This window comes from Rhincodon typus, chromosome 35, assembly GCF_021869965.1.
Source record: "Rhincodon typus isolate 14 chromosome 35, sRhiTyp1.1, whole genome shotgun sequence".
In the NCBI taxonomy this organism is placed as follows: Eukaryota; Metazoa; Chordata; class Chondrichthyes; order Orectolobiformes; family Rhincodontidae; genus Rhincodon; species Rhincodon typus.
In genome coordinates this window covers 3682179-3698145 of record NC_063366.1, presented here as the reverse complement: position 1 = coordinate 3698145, position 15967 = coordinate 3682179, and the positions used below count along the sequence as shown (strand labels likewise).

The 15967-nt window shown below is 39.9% G+C and overlaps 1 long non-coding RNA gene and 1 pseudogene across 4 annotated transcripts in view; one reads left to right on the top strand and one right to left on the bottom strand.

Annotated features, from left to right (window-relative positions):
• Positions 1-10764, bottom strand: part of LOC125487024 — a 23278-nt gene extending 12514 nt beyond the window's left edge. The window contains exons 1-2 of one of the 4 annotated variants that reach the window (XR_007265595.1): positions 10653-10712; positions 1311-1522 (exon numbers count right to left, since the gene is read on the bottom strand). This is a non-coding gene — a long non-coding RNA (uncharacterized LOC125487024). Of the gene's footprint in view, positions 1-1310; positions 1523-10153; positions 10352-10652 lie in introns of those variants that run through there. The other 3 variants (XR_007265596.1, XR_007265594.1, XR_007265597.1) reach the window with 3 other exon arrangements.
• The window catches only part of LOC109934492, a 17331-nt pseudogene extending 1364 nt beyond the window's left edge, over positions 1-15967 (top strand).

Sequence of the window (15967 nt, the reverse complement as noted above, 5' to 3'; positions counted from 1 at the left end):
ATTGTAATGGACATCAAATTAAACGAGATAAAGAGCTGCTCATGACTCATTTCATCCCAGACAGCCCATGAATGAAGCTTGGAGTACAGCTCTTCAGTCTCACTGGAAATTATTATCTCATCACATTCAACCACTTTTGGGACATCAGGGAGTCAGAGCAGCTGATCTCAACAACTCCTAGTGAGATTGTAGAATGGCTGAAAGCACACTTCCGTCATCATGACATTGCTGACATTTTGATCAGTGACAATTACTTCAATTCACGAGTGAAGATCAGACACCTTAGCAAAGCTTGGGAAATTCAGCACTACATATCTGCCAGCCAAGTCAAAAGCTGAGGCAATGTGGAAATTGCCAAAGGGGTCATCAAAAAATATCAAGTACATCTAGTACAGATGTGTACAACGCAATCTTAAAGTACAGATTTACAACAACTAAAGGCATAGTTTTACAGTCACTACAAGCTCTAAAGTTTTCCAGTCCAGTCATTGATAGCAGACCACACCCAGGCTGCTCTTCCAAATGATAAAAAGCTACTGAGTCTAGAAGTAGTGACAACAATGAGTGAGAAGATGAAAGAGAACTGACAGAAATTTAATAACTTTAATACCACTTCCAATTATTGTAGGAGTTGAGAATTGGAGTGTCATTCAGAGAGTAAACATTCAACGTATTCAACAGAAGTCAGCTCCCTTGGCCACCTGGGACCTGTATACAGAAGTCATCACCTCAATCACACACAGTGAAAATGACTGATCAGATCTATAATCAGTATTGCAATCATCTACCCACGACTTAAGAAGCTGCTCCTTCACAGCAGACAGAGACTGAAGAGGCAGATCTGATTTCAAAACCTAAGAAAGCAACTGAACAACCATCAGTCTCAGCCATTCTCTAGCAATGCACCAGATCAGCAGCAACAACCAACACACCAGCAATACCTGCCACAGTAACCATACTGCAAAGTCACCTCAGGAACTAGGTGCCATTGAAATGTATAGCCCAGCAGTGACTTGTAGGCGTAACATTAGAAAAGCTGAATGCTTTAAAGTTATATGGGTAATACTGTGTGGAGACAGATGAAATTGGAACAGACTAGAAAGAACCAACAGATTTTTCTCCATGTCTGATAATTTTCTTTGTAAAATATAAATTGAAACTGATAGTGCATGTAGTTATTTTTTCTACATAAAACAGGGTGTTCTGATAAATCCCTTTGTGCACTGTCACTTCCCATATTCTCTGACCTCATGTAATTTTATGTCATTGAAATATCAATAAAGATTTTGGACAGAGGCCGTTATACCTACCTTATGAAACAGACTCCTTTTCCAAGGGCTCCCTCTAGTTCTATTTCCTGTGTACTGGATGCCCTGTACAGACCGGGGTACTCCTGTGCTCCTTGTCCAGTTCAGACTGCGTGATTCCTGTGCTCCGTGTCCAGTTCAGACCAGGAGATTCCCGTACCCAGGACCGGGTGGTTCTCTAAGTGTTTGCAGCTCTCATCTTTCACATGGAGAACCTGAGATTGAGGGGGTGACAGGAGATGAAGGATTGGGCAGCAGCTGCCATGACATAGCCCAGATTGAAATCCTTACTCCGGGCTCAATTACATACATTCGAAAGGAAAAGGTGGGAGTGAGTGTCCATTTCTCGGTTTTCAAGGGGCTGAGCTGAGGTTTGGGATCTTCCTGCTGCTGAGTGAATTTGAGCCTCAAAAAATGGAGGTCTCAGCTGGGTAAGAGCCTTGGGACACAGGACACCGAGACTGGGACAGAGCCCGTCCACTAGGGGTGGAGTCTGAGTGTGGGGGAATAGGGATGAAGCAGGAGGAAGGAATGTTGGGGTGCAAGAATGTGCTGGGGGATGTGGCTAAAGAGCTGGTGGTGATAGAGGAACAGACCATGTAACAAAGAGAATACAGTCCTTTGGAATGCTGAATGGGAAGGAGAAGGTAAAATATGTTTTGAGATAGCTTCACACTGGAGGTAGTGATGAATAATCTGTTGAAAATTAAGGCTGGTGGGGACCAAGGTGAGGACTATGGCAAAATGATCGCGCTGGGAAAGAGAAAGGGTGAGTGCAGGAATGTAGTAGTCGTGTTCAGTTTCTTGTTCATTTTCTCTTCAATACCTCCAGGATATTCACAGTGGGACGTTGAGTGATGGTAACAGCACTGAATGTCAATGGATGGTGGTTAGACTCTAGTTGAAAATGGTCAATGCCTGGCTATTGTGTGGTACCAAAATTACTGCCACTTGTCAGCCCAAGCCTGGATGTTGTCTTAGCCTTGCAGCAATTTGACAGAAACTGCTTTTGTAAAGGGACCCTTTACAAAACATTAGCTTTCCTGTTCCTCTTATGCTGCCTGGCCTGCTGTGTTCCTCCAGCTCCACACTTTGTTTTCTCTGACTCCAGCATCTGCAGTTCATGCTTTCTCAGTCTTGTTTTGATGTTTTGACAACAAGTTTGAATTTGGCCAATTAACTTAAACCAAGGACTGAGCAATTCAAAGCAAATTGAATGTAAAAAATGATGGTGTTGACAACCTAAAACCAATCATATTATAAGAATTTGATGTGTCATCGGGGATATGTAAGAAAAGATTTTTTGAAGATCAGGGAGAGAGCCAACTGCCAAGAGACAACACCTTCTTAGCTCTCAGAGAAAGCACCATCTAATTAATCAAAGGTATCACGACATATTCAGCTAAAAGTCTTTTGAGGGAAGATATCCCTGACGGCATAATCAGCGGAAGAAAGACATTTGTGACTTGAGATCGACAGAAGAAAGGCTGGAGAAGGCACAGTGGTCCAGAAAACACAGTCTGTGTGAACTTGGAGAGATTAAGTTTTAATTTATTGTTGTTTTATTAATTGAGCTTATATAAGCATGATTGTTTGAACAACATTCCAGTCGAATTTAGTTCAGTTAGGGAATACTTAGTACTTAGGGGGAATTGTTTGGTTATTACTAATGCTGTTAATTTGTTCATTGTTAAGGTAAATAAATAAATTGTTACTTGTTATTTATAGAGTGGATCAGGGATTTTCTTTCTTCTAATCAATCTTTTAATAGATTATGAGGGGAAAGGCAAGCTTCTGTGGGTGTTCCAGGAGTACTTATTAGAAGGGAACCTCTATTCTCGTCATAACAGATTGGGGCTACGAAAGATCCCAGCAGATTTAAACAGACTTAGGGACTAGTATCCTAGAGCTTTTAAATAAAACTTTAAGTGAGAAGTAGAAAATCTGTTTAATTTCGGTTGTTTCCTGTTGGTTAAATTAGAAGTGGGGAAATGGCTCTTCACATTGCTAAACAGGTTTTGGGCGTGGAAGATGCTTCCCAAATTTGCCAAGAAAGTCTAGAAAGACAGAAAATGGGATTCAGGATGGTACATACTTGAGTATTTGATGCCTAAACCATCCATGACCTTCTTAAATAATTTGACAGTAAAATTGGACCCTTGGTCTGACTGAATCTCCCTGGGTAGTCCATAACAGGTAAAGAAAGCAAGCAACACCTCCATAACCTTTTTGGCTTTAACATTACGTAATGGAATTGCCTCTGTATTATGGTTAACAAATACTGGTGCCCAGTTTTGGTTTTATAGAGGGGATCTACACAATCAATCATAACCTGCATGAAAGTTCTTCAAATGCGGGAATTGGCATCACAGGCGCTGCTTTTATTACCTCCTGTGGCTTTCCTACCATTTGACATATATGACAGGTACAGCAAAATGCAACCACATCTTTTTGTAATCCAGGCCAATGGAAATACTTCAGTACGTTAGCCTGAGTCTTTCTCACTCCTAGATGACCTCCTACAGGTAACTTGTGTGTTACCCGTAATACTTCCTGAAGTATTCTATCGGCAACAAAATCTGGTGAACTTCCACCCATTTCTCATCTGCACAAACCTGCCAAAGTCTCTATTTCAGCCTTAAGGTTTTATCTTTAAGGTAATAAAATTCTGGAATATGTTCTGATTCCTTGTCCAAGTAGGCTTTATGATATAAATCCTTTATTGTCTCATCTTTTTGTTGTAATTCTATTAATCCTTAAGAACTACACACCTCTGCTTGATCCTCTACTGCTTAGGTTTTTCCTTTACCATTTCATCAAACAGGGTGTCAGCTAACTGGACCTCAACTCCTTCATCTTGCTCTTTTGTTTTCCCTTCCTGTTTTAGCTTATGGCTGTGGGATATTGTCACCACACAGTCAGGAAAAATTCCAGGGTATTTTCCTTTTAACTCCTCAGTTCCTTGATTTTCTTTCGGCCTCTCCGCTACAAGGTGCATCATCTTTAATCCAGCAAAATCATTTCTAAGAACAAACTGTATTCCTGGAATAGCCACTTTTTTTAATCACTGCCATTATCATTTCTCCAGTCTTGATTGGACTTTCTAGCCTTACCTTACACAGGGAAACACTAATTATCTCTCCATTTATTCAACAGATTATCACTCTCTCCAGCAACGTTTCAGAAGGAGTGCAAATATTTTTATCTCCTACTATTAGACACTGACCAGCACCCATATCTCTAAATATGTTAACTTCTTTCCCTACTCCATCTCTTTTACCTGAGTAAACCTTACTCACACAGGTGAAGTGTTTGAAAAGATTAGGCAGTATCTTACTTTCCAGCCCATGACTAGGCTGCACACTCTCTTGCAGCTTCTCAAATTCTCTTGGGATTTCCTTCACCACCTCAACTAATCCCACTGGTTTAGCCTCTTTTACCACATCCTTTTTCCCAGTGCCTTTCTTAATCCACCAGCACTGTGACTTTGTGTTCCCACCTTATTGCAGTCTTTCAGCTCTTTTTGACCCTCTTACGTTTATTTTTTCACACATGGTGAACTATTCCCAGTGTGATCTACATTTTGTTTTTCATTGAAAGATCTCCCTCTTTCCCAGTTTCGATCCCTCGTGGAATGAAATTGCTGTTGGAAGCGACATTTCGATTTTTCCATTAATGCATATTCATCCGCTATCTCTGTAGCTCTTTTCGCTGTTCCTTTCTGTTTTATGTTTTGTTTCTGTTTTTCTGTTTTCTCGCTTTCTGAGTTCTGATCATTTCTGGAAGTGAGTTTTTAAACTCCTCCAGCAGAATAATATCTCTGAGATCCTCATATGTCTTTTCTATCTGTCATGCTCTCATTCATCTATCAAAGTTGGTCTGTTTAATTCTTTGAAATTTGATATGAGTCTGATCTGGTTCCTTTCTTACATTTCTGAACCATTGTCTATATGCTTCTAGTACCAATTCTTAGGCACTCAAAATAGCCTGTTTTACTTCTTCATGTTCTCTTGACACCTCCTCTGACAGCACTGCAAACACCTCAGTAGCCTTGCCTACCAACTTGGTCTGAATTAATATTACCCACATAGTGTCTGGCCAGTTCATCTGTTCAGCCAATTTCTCAAAGGAAATGAAAAAGGCTTCTACATCTTTTTCATTGAATTTTGGTAATGTTTGGACATATTTGTATATATCCCTACCAGGCTGTTGGCTATGATGAGTTTGCTCATCATCACTTCTACCTTGTACTTTTACTTCTGCTATTTGAAATCTTTTTGCTTCAAGTTCCAACTTCATCTTTTCAAATTTGAACATTCTTTCCCTTTCTTTAAGTTCACTTTCTAATTCCAATTGTCTCATTTGCATTTAATTTTTTTCTAACTGCACTGCACTTGACTGTTTCTCTGGTATACCTAAATGTTTGTCTGTTACAATTTTAGTTTTCCACTTAGCCCTCATTAAACCCAATTCTAACCTGTTTCTAATTCTAAAAGTTCGACTTACTCCACAGTTACTGACAAGTACCTTTATCGGAGAGAGCGAAAGACATTTCTGCTTTTGTAACCACAAATAGGTTACATCAATTTAAAGTCATTCCCTTAGGAATGAAAAATGCACCAGCCACTTTTCAAAGACTTATGAGCAGAGTTGTGGCAGGAGTCACTACTTGTGCTGTCTGTATAGATGACTTAGTGATCTGTAGCCATTCGTGGAAAGATCAAATGGAGCATTTGGGAGATCTCTTTGAGAAACTACAGAAGGAAAATTTGGTCATAAACATGGCAAAAAGAGAATTCATGAAAGCGGAAGTGATGTTCTTAGGGCACAACATTGGACACGGATGGATGACACCGAGTAACGTGAAGACGAAGGCCACCAAGGAATTTCCAAGACCATCCTCGAAGAAGGAAGTACTATTACTTTTCGGATTGAATGGATTTTACAGGAAATTTGTACCAAACTTCAGTAGCATGTTGGCACCGCTGATGGATTTGTTAAAAAAAAATAAAAAATACCGATGGACAGAACAAGGCCAAGAGGCATTTGAGAATTTAAAAGTAGTGTTAACCACCACACCAGATTTAAGCTCGCCAAATTTCTTGAAACCCTTCAAAGTTGCTATCGACACAAGCAATGTAAGGGTTGGAGCTGTGTTATTACAAGAGGATGATTGTGGAATTGACAGGCCAATTGATTTTTTTTGAAAAAAATTCAATATCCAACAGAAAAAACATTTAACCATTGAAAACGAGTTAGTGAGTTCAGTATTGGCCTTACAACATTTGAATATGTACATTGCAAATAAAGCATCAGAGATGGCCATTTATACCGATAACAATCCTTTGACATTTCTGGAAAGATTTAAGGACGAGAACACCAGAGTATTTCATTGCAGTCTTATGTTACAAGCATTTAATTTACAGATTGTACATGTTGCAGGTCGTGAAAATGTTACTGCGGCTGCTTTATCATGGGTTTACAAGGAAAGTGTTTATATAAGATAGAAACAATAGTGTTCAATGTTGTATATATGTAGAATTAGTATCAAATGTGTAAGTCTAGACGAATGAGATATGGATCTAGTAATAATGGCATTAAAGTTTAGACAAAAAAAAAGCCATCTTTTCATAATGATAGTTGATTTTGTTTTCTTAACACAGGGTGTTGCGAAGTTGGGTAGAGTACTTGTGGATTGGAAGGCAGGATGTTAGAATTTGGTGTTTGTAAAATGTTGGTGGTTGTAAAATGCTGTGGGGAGAGCAGTGCATGGTCCCTTTAAAAGATGATGTCCTTCTTCTATGCTTAGAGATTCAAAAAAGATGTCTGTGGGCTTGCAGATCCACAGAGCAATTGAATTGAAACATTTATATCAAAAGGGCTATACTGTTAGCAAGCAAAGCAGCATTTTTATCAACACAACAGGATTTTAAATTTAGCTAATTGATTTAACCAAGCACATAGATACCAAAAGCCAATTAAATTTAAATCTGATGGTTTTGACAACATAGGACCAATCCTATTGTAAGGAATTGATATGTCATCAAGGGTATAAAAGATGGGGGCATTTGGAAAATCAGGAGAGAGCCAACTGTCATCTGCCAAGAGAACAGCTCTCAGCTCTAGAAGAAAGAATCACTGGCTCTCACAGAATTCTCTAAGCTTTAGAGTAAACTCCATCTAAATTTAAAGGTACCTATGGCTCAACTAGATAATGTTCCTGACAGAAGGATTCACTGAGAAGGTGTTCCTGACAAAAGAATTTGTCAGAGAAGACACAGGACATTCCAGAAGACGTAATTTGGCTGTAATTTCGAGAGACTAAATTCTAATTTTTTAAATTATGGTTTATATAAGCGGGATTTGTATTTGTTGGAACAGCATACCATAAGAATCTTGTTTTATTTGGGAATAATTAGTAGTTAGAAGGGATCTATTCGGTTTGGTCATAGTTTAGTTAATTTGTTCACTGTTAGAGTTAGATAAATAAATTGTTACTTGTTCATTGTAAAGTGAGTGTCAGGGCTTTATTTTATTTAACCACACCTTTATAAGAGATTGGAGACTTTGTTAACAGATGATACAGCGTGGCGCGCCTCTCTGGGTGTTTCGGTTTTAGTTGTTGGGTTGGTGGGGTGGGGTTCGACTTCTGCTTTATAACATGGAAATTGAATTCCTCCAGTGGATCAGAGATTGTTCCATATGTTGCAAAAAAAATCCAGGTAAAGGCTATTTTAGATTTAGGAATGAGTAATCAGGTAGGATTAAGGATCTTTGAGGGAATGGCAGTCAAGTTCAGTTTGGGGGAGTGGAACTTTGGTCCCAAATCAATGTTCTCAAATAAGGACAATTACTTACAAAGAAAGACTTGTCTAAAGTGGGCAGGAGAAATAAACTAAGAGTAAGGTCTGTTGATGAGCAGTGACAGACATTTAAACAGGTAAATTGTAACACTCAGCAAAAATTTATTCAGGTCAAAAAGAAGGAATTGATGACAAGGATGAACGACCGACAATTAACAAAGGTGATAAAGGAGAGCTTCTAATCAAAAACTAAGGCATACAAGTGATACAAATTAGTTCTGGCCAGATGATTGGGAATTTTTTTTTAGGAGCAAGCAGCAGATGACAAAAACGTTAATAAAAATGGAGAAAATTGCTTATGAAATTAAATTGAAAAGAAATATAAAAATCTAGCAGCAAGAGCATCTACAGCTTTGTAAAAATAAAGAGAATAGTTGAAATGTATGGGATTCATGGAGCATGCAACTGGACAATTGATAATAGGAAGCTGGGAAATGGCAGATAATTTAAACCAGTATTTTGCAACTGTCTTTACACTGGAAGATCCTATAATCATCCGAAAGATATCAGATAAGCAAGTGATAATTGAAGGAAAAGCCTTGTAACAGTCTCTATGAGTTCTCTTCTGAAGAATGACCACTGGCTTCCTCTGTACAGATGCTGCTAAACCTGCTGAGTTTTTCCAGCAATTTCTATTTTTGTTTCTGAAGGTAGACAATTTGCCAGGACCTGAGGACCTACATCTAAAGGGTTTAAAGGAAGTGACTTCAGAGACAGTAAAGGCATTAGTCAAAATATTTTGGAATTCACTGGATTCTCGGAAGTTTCCATCACATTGGAAATCTGTTCGAGAAGGGAGGAGACAAATGCAGAAAATGATAGGCCTGTTAGACTAACTCTGTCCTTAGGAAAATACTTGAATCCATTATTAAGGAAGAAATAGGACATTCACAAAGCTTTATGCAATCAAACAGACGATATGTCTTCATGAAGGGAAAAACGTTTGACAAATTTGCGAGAGTTTTTTGAGGATATAACAAGCAGAGCTGATAAAGGGAAATGTAATGTATTTGGACTTCCAGAAGGTAAAGTGGCACATGAAAATTAATTGCAGAAATTAGGAGATGATGGTAACAGCACAGATTGAGGATTGGTTAACACACAGAAACTAGATCTGGGCCTCTCTGCTCCTATGATGCTGCTTGGCCTGCTGTGTTCATCCAGCCCTGCACCTTGTTGTCTCGGATTCACCAGCATCTGCAGTTCCTACTATCTCTGGTCTTAATGAGTCTTTTTCAGTTTGAAATGACTTAACTCATGGAGTGCCACACCTTGGGTTTCAATTATTTACTATCTACATTAATGATTTGGAGGAAAGGGCAGATTGCAATATATCCAAATTGGCTGATGATACAAAAATAGATGGGACAGCATGTTGTGATGTCAATACAATGAATCATCAAAGGGGTAAAGATTGGTTGAGAGTGACTGGGCAAAATCCTGATAGATGTAATGTAATATAGGAAAATGTGAGATTGCAGACTTTGATAGCAAAAACCAGAAGTTTGACAATGATTTAAATAGAAAAAGAATTCAAAAAAGTGCAACACAGAGGGGTCTGGGTGTTCTTGTGCATGAAACACAATAAGTTAGCATGTAGGCACAGCAACTAATGAAGAAGGAAAATTGAATTTTAGCCTTTATTACAAGACCATTAATGTTTAAAAGTAGGGAGCTCTTGTTCCAACTGTACAAGGTATTGGCGAGGCTGCACCTGGAGCATCCTGCCCCACCCCACCGCTCTTCCTATCCCAGAGATCTACAGAGATTAGATCACTGAAAGTATTTTTAAAAAGGTAGATAGAAGCCATAAGGAGCTGGCATCAAAGAAGGGTTGATACGTGAGGCAGATCATCCATGATCTTATAGAGTGGTTTCAAATGTTGAATGGCCTACCCTCGCTCTGATCTCATAGTTCTAATTTTCCACAACCCAATCTGGCCAAACTTCTTTAATGTACATTGTCCCTTGCCCTAAACTTACATATTTCTCTTGTTTATCTCCACTCAAGCCCTCTCGGAGCTCAGCTTGTCCACCTCCAGTTCGCACCTCCAGTTCTCTCAACCCAATTCTCACGGAACTGTTGACATCGAGTTTTCCCTCTTGGTCCCGTGTTAAAATGATATTGTTTTAGTGTTACAACAAACATACAGAGGCTGAAGAAACTCAGCAGGTGTGCCACCATCTGTGAAGAGAGAGACAGAATTGTTCTCAGGTTCCAGTCTCCTGTGCATGTGCTGATCCCACGACTGCGTGTCAGTGCTTCTTTCGATACACTGTGTCTTCCTTTTCTGACCTACTGTTAAACACGTGTGAGGATACTCATTCCACATTAATCTTGTCAGTTTGAAAGCCACCAAGGATGAAGAATGCTATTTCCACACTAGAAATCTCTGTCAAACATTTACGAGGGGAACTGAGACAGCAGCTACAATAAGTGAGGTTTTATTCAGATGGAACAATGACAAGTTTAAGTCCCCACCTGATCTGCTGCTCAAAGTCACCTCCATTTCAGCGGTCAGTCTCCCAAGCTTCGGGAAACTCATGTTGCTGCAGAAATATTTGGATTGACTGTGAGAGACGTCAATCAGAGAGCCCACCCACTCTGCCCATTCCCTCCTCTTCCTCTTCCAGAGCTGGTTCACTTCCTATAGGGACTGAAAACCAAGTGAGGAGATGGTGAGTGAAGGAGCAGCTTTTATACAAATTGTATCCCATAATATCCACACCAATCTTCAGGCAGTCTGATTATCCTGTGGACAGTCAGAGGTGGAAATGCTGTGTGAGAAGATCCAGCTGAGAGAGCTGTTTACTCAGTGCTTTGTGTTGAACTGTTTGACTGGAGCTGTGTGTTGGATATTGAGTGTGTTTATTGGAAGCATTTCCCTTCTGATTTCCAGGCTGAGTTTTGTTGATGGCTTATTCCTGAATATGAGAAAGTGAGGTGTAATCTGGGAAGTACAGAATGTCTGAGGAAATTGACTGATTTCCTTACAAATGTTGAGTTGTGTGTCTGTGTTGGAAGCTGGTTATTATCCTGTAGAGTATAATTCATACACTTTCCTTGATGGAATGTGGCCTTGACCAAAGGGTGCTACTGAGAGTGTGTTGGATTTTTGGGATTGTACATAGCAATTGTACATTTAGACGTTAGACATTTAGCAGTTAGACGTTAGCAATTTAGTGTCTCAAATATGTCCTACTATTCTGTGAGATCGAGATGCTTTAGTGATCGAACTTCACATTCCTGCCTTTTCGTCAGGTCCCTTCAACCCTTTGGTGAACAAAAATTGATCAATCTTGCATTTAATATTGATCATGGATTCCGTACCATATTTCGTTTGTGGAAGTGAATTCCAATCTTCTGTCCTTTGTGTTTCAAACTGTTTACTCCAGAAAGGTCTGCCTCTAAAGCTTTAGACAGTCTCTCTGGTACTGGACTCCCCAACCTGTTCACCCTTCCATTCTCCTTTAATATCTCATCAACATTGGTGAGGCCATCTTTTTATCTTCTATAGTCTGGAAATATATCCATGTTCTTTAGTGTCTCCTCATAACTTAACACTTGCAATGCTGGTTTCATTCCAATAAATGTACACAGCTCACTTTCCTGGAGCAATATATCTTATTCTGACGCAACGTCTGGATTGTCGAGATATCTCTGATTTTCCAGTTATTATTGGCTTTATAGTGGTTGTTTATCATTGTTTGTTCAGGCACTTCAGAAGGCAGTTCAGGGTCAACCGTGTTGTGGGGGACTGGGCAGTTACAGCAGACCAGGCAGTTGCAGCGGGTTATTTTTCCCGAAAGACAATTTTGGGTTTTAGAAACAATCTGCACATTTTCATGTCTGTATTCTTCTTTTCCATCTATTTTACAATTTCCAGATTTAATTAAATTCATTGCCACAACATGGAGTGGTTGAAGTGAAGAGCAGAAATGCTTTCGGGGGAAATGAGGTAAGTTCATGAGGGAGAGAGGAACAGAAGGATTTGCTGATAGGCTGAGGGGTGAGAGGAGGCTGGTGTGAAGCTTATGCACCAGCATAGACCAATTGTACTGAATCGCCTGTTTCTTACTGTATTGTATGTTTGTAACTTGCCATGGCTGGATTTGAATTCTCAATCTCTGGAATGTTAATCGAGTTCCAGAGCAATTCAACTGCCGTAACTGGAGTCATATTTATTAAAATGTCTTTAAATGCCTTCTGTAAAGATCTTACCTGAAGGCTGGGCTCAGATTTGACAGTTTTGCCTAGTGCTGTGTCTGATAGCTGAAATTGGGATGTGCAGTCTGAGTGAGCACAATGTTTCTAATTTCCCAGGATAAGCCAGAACTGCTCAATCAGCTACTTTGAAGTAATATTTCCTTTAGAGTAATTCCTGCCCAGTGTCTTTTCCTTGAAGACATACTGGGAAAGAATGTAATTCTGTTGAGTGTTTTTGATATTAACCACACACACTCACAGTAAAACTTTTCTTTACTCGCTCAAGATGGATTCAAAGCGAATTGACAGTCATATTACACTCCACCTGACAGGGCCTGGGAAGATAGTGATCTGGGAAGAGGAAAGAAAGTAGCCACATTGTCTGCTCCTGGTCTTTACCTAGTGTCCCTGCTAGAAATTGAGATTGTGTGAAAGTCAAGTGAGGAAAAACAGGGAACAGCAAAGTGACACTCACTGCAGAAGTCTCTAACTGAAGAGTCAACCCTTCAGCAAAGGAGGACAGTGAGTTGGAGGAAATCATATTTCCTTTTCCTGTTTTACAGAAGGATTACATCATACTGCACCAGAGAATAGAAAGGATAGAAACCACGGATCGATCCTGACCATCACTCAAGGAACAACTGCACAACTGTGAGAAGACATCCAGTCCCTTCACAGCATTGCTGAACACAGAGAAGGTTGGTCAGTGAAACCATCATCTGGCAATCAGTCTGTTCAGGAGACAACATCATCAGATCTGAAACTGCTCAGTGGTGTGGACCATTCCATCAGAACAGCTTTTCTGAAGGTTCAGCTGTTGGTGATTGATCAGGGTGAGGCTGGGAATAAGTATGAGTGGCTCCAAGTGTGGTGAGAGCTTCAGTCATTCAATGGGCCTCATGAACCACTGACTCATTCCTACAGGTGTGAGAGGGGCTCAAATCGGTGCTACAGTTGTCTAATGTAAGGTGTATCTGGTGTATATCTGTGAATGCAAGGTCAGCTTCATGGAACCAAAACGGTTCAAGTGTGAGGTTTGTGATAAAGCATTTGTAAAATCTACCCACCTCCTGATACACCAGAGAATTCACACAGGGGAGTAGCCATTCAGATGTCCCGTATGTCAGGCAGCTTTCACCCAATCTTCCAATCTCCTGACACAACAGAAGTTTCATACAGGGGAAAAGCCATTTACATGCAAGGTTTGTGACAAATCCTTCTCGCGGTCATCAAGTTTCCGTGAACACCAACATACTCACACTGGGGAGAAGCCATTCAGGTGCAAGGTTTGTGACAAATGTTTCTCACTGTCATCAACTCTCCAACGACACAAACGTACTCACACAGGGGAAAAACCATTTGTGTGCCAGATTTGTAACAAATCATTCTTGCAGTTGTCAACTCTTCGCGCACACCAATGCACTCATACCGGAGAAAAACCATTCACATGTAATGTGTGTCACAAATCATTCACACTGTCAGGCAATCTCCGTGCACACCAACGCACTCACACAGGGGAGAAACCATTCACATGTGCTTTCTGCGACAAGTCATTTACTCAGTCAGGGAACCTTCGTGTACACCAGCGCACTCACATAGAGGAGCAACTGTTCAAGTGATTGGTGTGTGAGAAATCATTCCAGAGTCATCAAGCCTCCTGGTCCATCAGAAGATTCACACAGAGGGGAATCCATTTACATGTGAGATGTGTGATAAATCATTCTCAAAGTCATTGAATCTATGTGCACACCAACGTAGTCACACTGAAGACAAACAATTCATGTGTGTGATATGTGATATCTCATTCTTGGAGTCATCAAACCTTCATCAACATCAACATCTTCACACAAGAAGTATAAGCAAGGGAAGCAGGTGTACATCACCAATATTCTATTGAGAGCTGCGTTTTTGCTGAAGGACAATGAAGCCTGTACAGAATGTGGAATCTTCCAAACTTAACCAGCAACAGCACAAGCTGATCCAGAATTCATCAACCCAGAAAACATACTGAATCTGTTAGAATAGTGTGCATGCAGATGAAGCAAACTACATAACGATATGCTACTCTTCAAATGTTACAGGAAGTTTAGATGAAATGCTGGGCTAAAAGCATTCAGGATATACCTTTTACTGTAAGAGGTTTTTGGACAAACAGTGATGAGGTGAACGCCCAAGATGACATCACATCAAAGGGGTCATTATCCCTGAAGAGATGAAAAGAGAGATGCTGAAACACCCCGAACAAACCATTAAGGAATCGAACCTAGTCTGAGGAAGGTAAGAGAGTGCTGAACTGGCCAAACATGAGCAGTGAGATGAAGGATCACATCAGCTAATACAGTGCTTGTAAAGAACATCAAACTAAACAAAATAAAGAGCTACTTATGACTCGTGACAGCCCAGACAGGCCATGGATGAAACTTGGAGCAGACTCTTCACTCTCCCTGGAACCGATTATCTTGTCTGCTATTCAGATGGCGGGCTGTTTGAGCAGCTGAGATCACTGATTCCCAATGAGATTGTAGAATGTCTGAAAGCACACTTTAGTCGTCATGACATTCCTGACAATGTGATCAGTGACAATGACCTTAATTCACAAGTGAAGAATTCAGACACTTCATGAATGAATGGAAAATGATGTATGGTGCATAATCTCCACACTATCGCCAATAATGTGGAAAGGCTGAGGTAATGTGGAAATTGGCAAAGGAATCAAAAAATAAACCTCCAGCGTAGATGTGTACGATGTAATTTTAGAGTAGAGATCTACAGCTACTCAAGGCACAGTTTTACAGTTATTAAAAGCTCCTGAGATTTTCCAAACCAGTGACTGATAGCAGACCACACCCAGGCTACTCTTCCAAATGATAAAAAGCTAGTGAGTCCAGAAGTAGTGACAACAATGGGTGAGAAGATGAAAATGAAATGACAGAAAGCCAAATTTCACCTGAATAAAACTGCCAAGTTGTACTGGGAGTTCAGAATTGGAGTGCCATTCAGAGTGGAAACATTCAACCCATTTAACAAAAGTCAGCTCCCTGGGCCACCTGGGACCTGTGTACAGAAGTTATCACTTCAATCATACACAGTGAAAATGACTGATCAGATCTATTATCAGAACTGTAATCATCTGCAATTTAAGAAGCAGCGCCTTCACAACAGACAGAGGCAGATCTGAATTCAAAAATTGAGAAAGCAACTGAAAAGCTATCAGTCTCAACCATTCCCTAATAATGCACCAGATCAGCAACAGCAACCAACACACCAGCAATATTTGCCATGGCAACTGTATTCCCCCGAGAGGCAATGTCAACTCAGGAACCAACCACACACAACGAGATGAATATTCATACACAATTTGTAGGCATAACATTAGAAGACCTGAATGCTTTAAATATATATAATGCATATATATATTTTATATGTGTAATATCGTGTGGAGACAGATGAAAGACTAGAAAGAACCAACATATTTTCTCGGTGTTTGATATTTGCTTTGTACAATATTAATTGGAAATGATTATATAGGCAATTTATTTTTATTTTTTGCAGCAAATGGGATGTTCTAATAAACCATTTTGTGCACTGTC